Source organism: Lygodium microphyllum, chromosome 5 (assembly GCF_053477565.2).
Source record: "Lygodium microphyllum isolate KBCC chromosome 5, Lygodium_microphyllum_v1.1.10, whole genome shotgun sequence".
Classification (NCBI taxonomy): Eukaryota; Viridiplantae; Streptophyta; class Polypodiopsida; order Schizaeales; family Lygodiaceae; genus Lygodium; species Lygodium microphyllum.
The window spans coordinates 110,441,880-110,450,694 of record NC_141139.1 but is presented as its reverse complement, the minus strand read 5'-3'; the positions used below and the strand labels follow the sequence as shown (position 1 = coordinate 110,450,694).

General features: G+C 38.0%; 1 pseudogene; it reads left to right on the top strand.

The window, feature by feature from the left end:
- Positions 1–1,509: 1,509 nt before the first annotated feature.
- Positions 1,510–2,127, top strand: LOC148036283 (CBS domain-containing protein CBSX3, mitochondrial pseudogene; annotated as a pseudogene).
- Positions 2,128–8,815: the final 6,688 nt, after the last annotated feature.

Sequence of the window (8,815 nt, the reverse complement as noted above, 5' to 3'; positions counted from 1 at the left end):
ATTCTTGGATCCTTTTTTATGCGTGATTTTATTGCCTTGCACATGTTGTATTCAAAAATTGTGGGATGTGAGCAAAAGGATCTCTTTTTTTTTCATCTAGCACTTTTTAATGGGATACATGTATTCTACTAGATATCTAATTGCGAGGTGATATTTTATTTGGTTGAGTGGGTGGAGGAGTTAGGGGGATGCACATCAAAACATTGAGTTTCATGAATTCTAGAAAGAGTTGTTTGGATAGAAGCAATTGAATTTTCAGAGTTTTAAAGACATCACAATGAGCCATAACTTATACCAACACTCCTTTTTATTGCATGTATTGGGTTTTGTGAAAGATTTACTCTCGCTCATTGCTCAAGATACATTATTTTTGGTGCCCCCACACCCTTAAGGAGCACTAAAAGTGGTTTGGTGATATTTCTTTGCAGTTATTGGTTACAAACATGGCAACATTTCATAAGAGATTGGACAAAGATGTTTATGCTTGGGTGGATTTTATGGAGCAATGTATGTGTATGTTTGATATTGTTGGTGATGAAGATATGGTGACTTTTTCCTTGAAACGGTGTCATGTTGCTGCGCATCCGAGTCGTATACACCTCCATTTCTTTTGTTGTGCATTTGTGTTAATTTCTGCGTGTGATTCATTGTTTGTGTGATGCATTCTGATAATCCGCATCCAGTGTACATATTCCCTTAGTGCATGTGTATGATTTTGTTTGGATGCATGATGTGTGTGTATTAGAAAAATATGAAAAACTGATGCCAAAGGATCTTTGTCCTGCTGCTATTTGTTCTAGCTCTATGTGCAATGACAGTCTTTAAGATCACCACATGCTATACATCTCGGTATGAAGGTCAAAAACCAGGAACTTCAGGGTTGAGGAAAAAGGTTACTGTTTTCAAACAACCAAATGAAGTCACTTTTGTTTCTGCAGTCAAAGTTTGCTCCAACATGACAGCCTTGGTGCAAGTGTTTTGAAGATATGCTACAAGAAGGACATTTAAAGGAGGAAGCAGAGTTGCTGCAAGATATGCCTCTTGCAAATAATCTTGTTGCTTGGATGTCAATGTTAAATTAATGCAAAAGGCATGGTGACATATTGCTAGCACAGCAATGCTTTGACAAAATTGTCTCATTGAACTCACATGATGCCTCAGCTTATATGCTCATGTCAGACCTTTATACAAGGGTCGGAATGAGGGAAAAAGCTAAGAAAAGAGAGATATTTTTGAAATGCTATCAATGGCGGGCTTGCAGAAAAGCCAGGAAAAGGAAGGACGCTTTCGGAACGAAAAGAGGGGGGGGACTGGTCAGGAGCCGCCTGTGTAGGATACGAAGGTGGAAGAATTTGAATGGGGAGCTCTTCCTGTCTCTCTCTCTAGGGTCTACCTGTACAAGATGCTTGTGACATAGCTTAACTTTTGCGGCGTTCATGCAACTTGGCTGCTCAGGAAGACGCAACACTGTCACGCAGATACTCTACTGTCATTGTATCACCGGCCAAAATGCAAGCAATTGCCAAGTCTTTCTCCGTCAAAGGAAGGCTTCTCTAAGAATCCGTGCTGCAACATATTCGAGTTGCCAGCCCCTCTGCACGACCTGCCATTTTCTAGCGGTCTGAGTCTGGAGCCCCTGAGCGCTTGGAAGAGCTTGGCTTTGAAAGCACAACTATTTCTGATATTTTGAAAGCCAAGGGTGAGAAAGCTGATGGTTCCTGGCTCTTCTGTACAACAGAGGACTCAGTGTACGAGGCTGTGAAATCTATGACTCAACACAATGTGGGGGCTCTTCTGGTGGTAAAGCCAGGTGAACAGCAGGCTATTGCAGGGATTGTCACAGAAAGAGATTACTTGCAAAAGATAATTGTGCAGGGTAGGTCATCCAAAACAACCAAAGTTGGTGATATCATGACTGAGGAGAATAAGCTTATCATAGTGACTCCAGAGACCAAAGTTCTGCGAGCAATGGAGCTGATGACAGATAAAAGGATCAGACACATTCCAGTGATTGAAGGAAAGAAAATGAAGGGAATGGTTTCGATTGGTGATGTAGTGCGTGCTGTGGTGGATGAACATCGAGAAGAGTTGAAGCACCTGAATAGCTTCATTCAGGGTGGATACTAAAACAGAAACATATCAATATGGTTGTTGAAATGGGATTCAACAATCTTGTGCTTCAAGCCCCAAAACCTGGAGATCACTGTATCCATATAGGTTTCACTGACTTCAATTGTCTTTGGAGGTTAATAAGTACCATCTGCTAGTTGTTGCTGATGGTATACTGACTGAAAGGCTCCAAAATCCAAATATGAGATCTTTGAAGCATGGGAGAAAGCATATCTCTATAGTGCAATCCTAACTGATGTGGTGGTTTTTATCTGGAGGCTTGATTTCAGGTTGTAATACAACCTATCAAAGGGTCCTTTGTTAGACATTCCTTTTTGTGGAAAACCTATGACTCCTTTGTTGAGTGTATTGGGTTCAAATCATACAGCTAAAGTGTTTCCATTCTCGGCTGTTCACTGCTATTGTCTTCTCTTGTGGCAAGATCTTGCTGAAATCTGAATGCTAAAAATAATCTTGAACTGATGCTGAATGTTGGGCTGATTTTTGGGTTGATTGCTCAATGTTTAAAGCGAGAAAAAGCTCAGATTTGCTGCCCAGTAGAACTCTTCAAATCTCCTCAAGCCTATGTACTAAAGACATAACTGTCTTCAAAAACCTGAATGTAAACAGTTTATGAGGAACTTCTGATTATTCTGAACATGAACTTCTTGTAACTCATTTGACAAGGAATATAGTGAACTTTGGCATCAACAATTCAATTTTCTTCTTGTTAGTCTCTTCCATTGCTGTACCTTGAACTCCGTGTTCCACAGCCCTTACACGAAATCTACGACAACGGTTCAAGGATTATGCCTTGGAATGTATCAGTTGTGTTCTAGATTATATTCTCAAAAATTGTGGGAAAGTCTCTCTTGGTTATACAGAGTTTCTTCTTTATTTGTCACGTAGGTTCTAGCATGAGTGACCAATCATATAGAAAGGATTAAGGATTCTACCAGCTTCAACTCAATGACATTAGAGAGATGGAATGCTATTATGAGAACTATGTGGATGTATTGGATCCACTTTGGCAAAAGGTACAAGATTTAGCATTTGGAGTATATCCACAAAGCAGTGATGAGTATGTTGAAGAGAAGGCATTTGTATGTCTAGATGAGATGGAAATATCCACATTGTGGATTATTCTTTAGTTTTGGACAAAGCTAAAAAATTTTGCTAGAGTGACAATTTATGATAGTGATAGAGAAGAGGAGGGATTCCAGGAGTCTCCTACATCTTGTGGTGATATAGGAGGTGTTTTGTCTACTGATATTGGTTTGGACTCTTTGGTTTGCAAGGAGGATGATGGTGTTTCTTTGGGATTTGGTGAATTGTTGAGTGATGTTGAGAGTCATCATGTTGAGGTGTTCCATGATGATTGTGGTGATGTTTCTGGTATTGTAGGGGATGAGTTGGGTGTAGAGTTGGTTGTTGAAGGAAGTAGACAAGAGCATCTGTCTTGTATGCCAGAGGATAAGGGGATTCTTGAAGAGTACTCCTTGGAGTTGGTTGATGCTTCTAGTATTGAGAAGATATTTTTGGATAGTTTGGGACGTGATGTTGATGATGATTTTGTATGAAGATGCTGGTACAATATTATTATTAAATAAAGTAGTGCAATATGTATCTATTAAAGAAGACCAAGGTTTGTAGATAGAGGAGGCTATTCCTAGCCCTTGGCAAAGAAATTGTTGGATGTATGTAGCAATGCCTAGTCTATAGGGTATCAAGGAAGAATACTTGATTAAGCCTTTGGAATTACCTCTTGTAAAGGAAGTTATATGGAATATGAGGAGGAAACATTCCTATTGCATTAAGGAGTCCAAGTCAAAGTAAGAGATCATGCTGATCAATTTATATGTAGGCTTTCTTATTTGGATGTATGGTTGTTGGTAAAGCTTGCAAGTTTTGAGGAATTAAATATGGTATTTGGAGGCAAGGATTTGAGTTTATGAGATGATGAGGTCATTATTATGGATTTGCATTGGATAAAGCATATTTCTCGAGATACTAGACTACAGAACTTTTATGCATATGAGTTATATGGATTTCCTATTTTATCTTCAGGCCTATAGGAGTATCATGCATGGGATGAAGAAGATGTTATCTATGTGTTTGATCCAGGAGTTCCAAAAGTTTGCTTTATAGAGAAATTTGATGAGAGCAGGATTACCTTTGTGTTTGATCTAGGTACTTGACAAAACTTCTTTGGTGGCTATCATGATGAGGGTGAGATTATTTATGTCTTTGATCCAAGTCGACCGCTACACGTAAATGTTTCCAGGCTAGGGGGAGGGCTGAATATGTCAAGCATTGTTGTGAAAACTAGATCTACCTTGGACATGAGGTTCAAAATGCTATCTCAGTGAAGTGAAGAAAGAACCATTTAGCTTGTAAGTCAGACACAAGGAACTTGTTTTTCCCAACTATTCAGAGGTGAAGGATTTTTTCGGCTTTATTGAAGAATTTTAGCGGTCTTGACATTGATTCTATAATGTGGTGTATATTGAATGTTGGAAATCCTTATTGTTTTTAAGATAAAGACATTCTTGGATATGTTAAAGATGACTGAGATGGGTGTATACTCAAACCTTAGGAATTATAGAAAGCAATACATGGAAAAAGCTAAAGACTAATATGAGAAAATCGTTCAGGTTTTTAAGCTTTAAAAAAATTTTGAAATCTAAAAGAAATTTGGAAAGCAATTGTGTTTGAGGATAGATATTTAGATGAGGATGGTTGTCGATTTTGAGCGGCTAATTGAACATTTGGTCAAAGGAAAAAAAAGTGAGGAGGGTTGTCATAAGACATTCAAGAACAGCCAGTATAGGTGAGAGGAGTTGGTTTTTGTTGTTGGAGGAGATATTAATAAAGGATGGAATTGTTTTGAAGGACATAGGATCAAATTTTGGGGATTATTGAAGGTTAGCTATCAAGGCAAATCCTCAAGGTTAAGTACTATGGTAGTCATCAACATGCACTACAACATATAGAGCCAATAGCAACGTTTAAAGTGACAAATTATTCATGGAAAAAATTCCCTCATCATCGCCATTCGCGTCACTAATAGTGACACGAAAAATTTGTTAGTATATGCATCTCTAATTAGATTAGCGACTCTAATAGCAACAGTTGTAGAGTAAATGTTCGACGCAAATAGCGACAGTTATAGAGGGGAAAACAATTAGGTGGCAGGGCATGCAGTCTTGCCACCCTTCTAGCTCTATGCACTAAATATTCTTGCATAATTCATTTACCAATGTCATGTACACATAATGTCTAAATATTGTGCATCATATTTTCTTAAAAAAGAGGGATCGTCTGATTGTAAACTAGATATAATCAATTCAAAAAGGTATTAGGCAATGAGCTTTTTCATTACTTGCTTAGGCCCAAGAAGAAGAGCTTCACTTCAAGCTTTCATTGACGTTAAGACCCTAAGGTATGCATAAGTCCCATTGATCTTCTGCTCACTCCAGCTTATTCCAAGCTTGTTCAAGTCTTTTTGTGAGAGAATTTAGGCATTTGTAAGAGTTATACCATGGAGTTTGACCCACAAACGCTTATATAGGGAGTAATAGTGTCTCTAAGCTATGCATCTTTCTTCTTGTTTTTACCTACATCTAAGTTGTCTTCTATCTCTTCTTTCTTGGCCTCATCCTTCATTAAAGGCATCTGATGCCTCACAAGAGGGTGCCGACCTAACCTCACCCTCAATCTCAATGGATGGAGGTGTTTCAAGATAAAAAGAATCAAGCTCATCCTCCCCCTTCTCAAACTCCATTTCTTGAGCTGCAACTTGTGGTGCAAGGGTTCATCCTTCTAACATATCCACATATCTTTGTCTTCTTTGTTGTATCCTAACTCCATCACGATACTTTATACCTTTGAACACACATCCATTCTCCATCCTTCTCCCTTCACATAATACTCCATCATTTCTTCCTCTTCTTTGACTCTGTTAGGTTGACATTCTTCGAGATAGGGGTGGTTGGTGTAGAGATATTATCCTTCTAGGTGGTAGTTGATGGGAAAATATTCATCGTATTCATTATAGAGGTACTAGTCTTTAGGGTAGCCTTCTTGGTAGTAGTCTTCAGGGTAGTAGTCGAGGTAGCAGCAGTCAACTCCTTCTTAGGGACAAGGTGTTCCAAGATCTAGGTTGAGCTCATCCTCTTCCTTTTCTTCTTCTTCATCTTCATCTTACCAAAATTATTCATCTTTTTTCACATGTTTCTTCTTTTCTTGGCTTGGTTCTTTTTTGGTTAGCTCCACTCCATTTTTGAGCTCTTGGACTCTTTTGGCTCTCATCTGCTTCAAGTATGGTTTGGTCTGCTCTCTGGCTTCTTCAGATCTAGGGGCAGTCTCCGAGTTCCACCTCAGTATGCTTTCTTCTTGTAGCCCCATATCAAGGTCTCGAGCCATCTTCACTTGCCATTGCCTCTCTACCCTCTCTCTCTCTCTCTCTCTCTCTCTCTCTCTCTCTCTCTCTCTCTTTCTCTCTTTTCTCTACTTTTCTTTTACCTCTCACTCTCCCTCTATCAAGGAAGTTACTATATGTATATCATCTACAACACGTGCGTTCAAGGCCTATTTATAAATATCTTTATCTGTGATTTTTTTTGAATAAAACATAGCCCTTTTCTATTCAATCTATAAATAACCCTTTTATATTACATCCTTCTATAAGTTTAAAAAATGTATAAAAATGATATTTTAAAAATGCTTTATTTTGAACCCATGTGATGCACACATATATTCATGAGTAACTTACCCGAGCTCTCTCTATATATGTGTGTGTGTGGATATGTTCTCTCTCTCTCTATTTTCTCCTCTTTTCTTTATTTCTTTCTCTCCATCTCTCTATCTATTTCTCTTTCTCTCCCCCTCCCTATCTTTATTTCTCTCCTTCCCTCCCTCCCTTCCTCCCCCTTCCACCGTCATATATATATATATATATATATATATATTCTCTCTCTCTATCTCTCCCTCTATTTTCTCTTATTGTCTTTATTTTTCTATCTCCTTCTCCACCCTCTATTTCTTTGACTCCCTCCCCCCTCTTCTCTTTTTTCCTTTTCTCTCTCTATTTTTCTCTCCATATATATCTATATATATCTCTCTATGAATCTCTTCATAAACAATAAGAAAGAGAGAAGCAAAGAAAAGAGAGAAGAGATAATGCACTTACCTCAAAGCCTGAAGAAGAATCCTTTCACGCTTCTCTCTTTCTTCTTTGTCTCCTTCACAGGTTCCCTCCTTCTCCTTTGCAGTTGTCCCCTCTCTATTCATGGTGGATGGCGATGGTAGCGGACTCTCTCTCAATCTCCCTTGCTTTGATCTTTCTCCCTTCTTCTCTCTATACATCTCTTCATCAACAAAAAAAAGAGAGAAGTAAAGAAAAGAGAAAAACAAAGAGAGAAGAGATAATGCACTTTCCTCAAATCTCGAAGAAGAATCCCTTCGTACTTTCCTACATTTTCTTATCCTTTACGAGTTCCTTCCCTCTCCTTTACAGTTGTGTCCTCCCTCTTCGTGGATGGTGGCACGATTTTTAAAGTTAGTGGAGAATTTAAAAATTATAAAAGTAAAAAACATTCATAAAAAATGAATAAAATGAACCTTTGTAAATTTTTTTAAAAATGACAAAATGAATAATACTTAAAAGTTATATTTTTCAAGGTATGATCCAATGGATGTAAGCTTACTGGCTATAATTGTAGTGAATGATAACATGGAAAAGGATTGTAACCTTTGTTAAAATATGCCTGATTGATGAATGATGCTTGACTTGGAGAAGAAGAAAGGGAAGGAGTAAAACAAGTCTTTAATGCATACTTACATGCTTAGGAGAAGAGAAAAAAGGATGGCTTTTATGGAATCGGGCCCCACATTGCACACAATCCTAATGAGATATATTTGAAATGTCCCCTTGTCTGTCATTTGGTTTGCATTATCTATTGGACAAGGCACGTACTTGGACCCAATGGCATGCACAAAGACTATAAGTCAAGTTTGGAATTCCTTGTCATGATCATTGAGTCTGAGTCATCAAGTTTCTCCTCTTTGTAATTCTCATTTGTTTGATGTGAATTACTTGTAAATACATAAAATAGTATTTGATTGTGACGGTGGACCTCAAAATTCGCACACTCACAATTAGATAAATTCAAAATTTCCTTTTATATGTCACCATTTTGGCCAAGTTCAATTAATTTGTGTTGTATGGTTCCAAATGCATAATAATCATAAAAAATAATTTCTATACATGGAACATACATAGAGCCAACAATGCTCACATAGACTATAAGTCAACTTTGGAATTCTCCCTTGCATGTCATTATGTCTAGATCATCAATTTTCTCTTCTTTGCAATCTTTCTCCTAATCACATGTTTGATGCAATTGTTTCCAGGTGTCTAATGCTCACATTCTGAAGTTGATAAGATCAACAATTGATGCCAAGAGGCATATTCTACGGTGGATTCTGTGAGAGCATGGTGGATTCCGTGAATTTTTCTTCCACGGTGGATTGCGTAACACTATATTTATTTGTCGGGGCTCGTACATAAGGTGGATTCCTTATGCGAGAAGTTGACGGGGTCGCTTGCTATTTTCGGATGTCATGTTTATTTAATGTGCACGTGGGTGACTCAACAGCGGGTGATTTTGTAAAATACATATTTAAATGAATGGATGTTTATGAG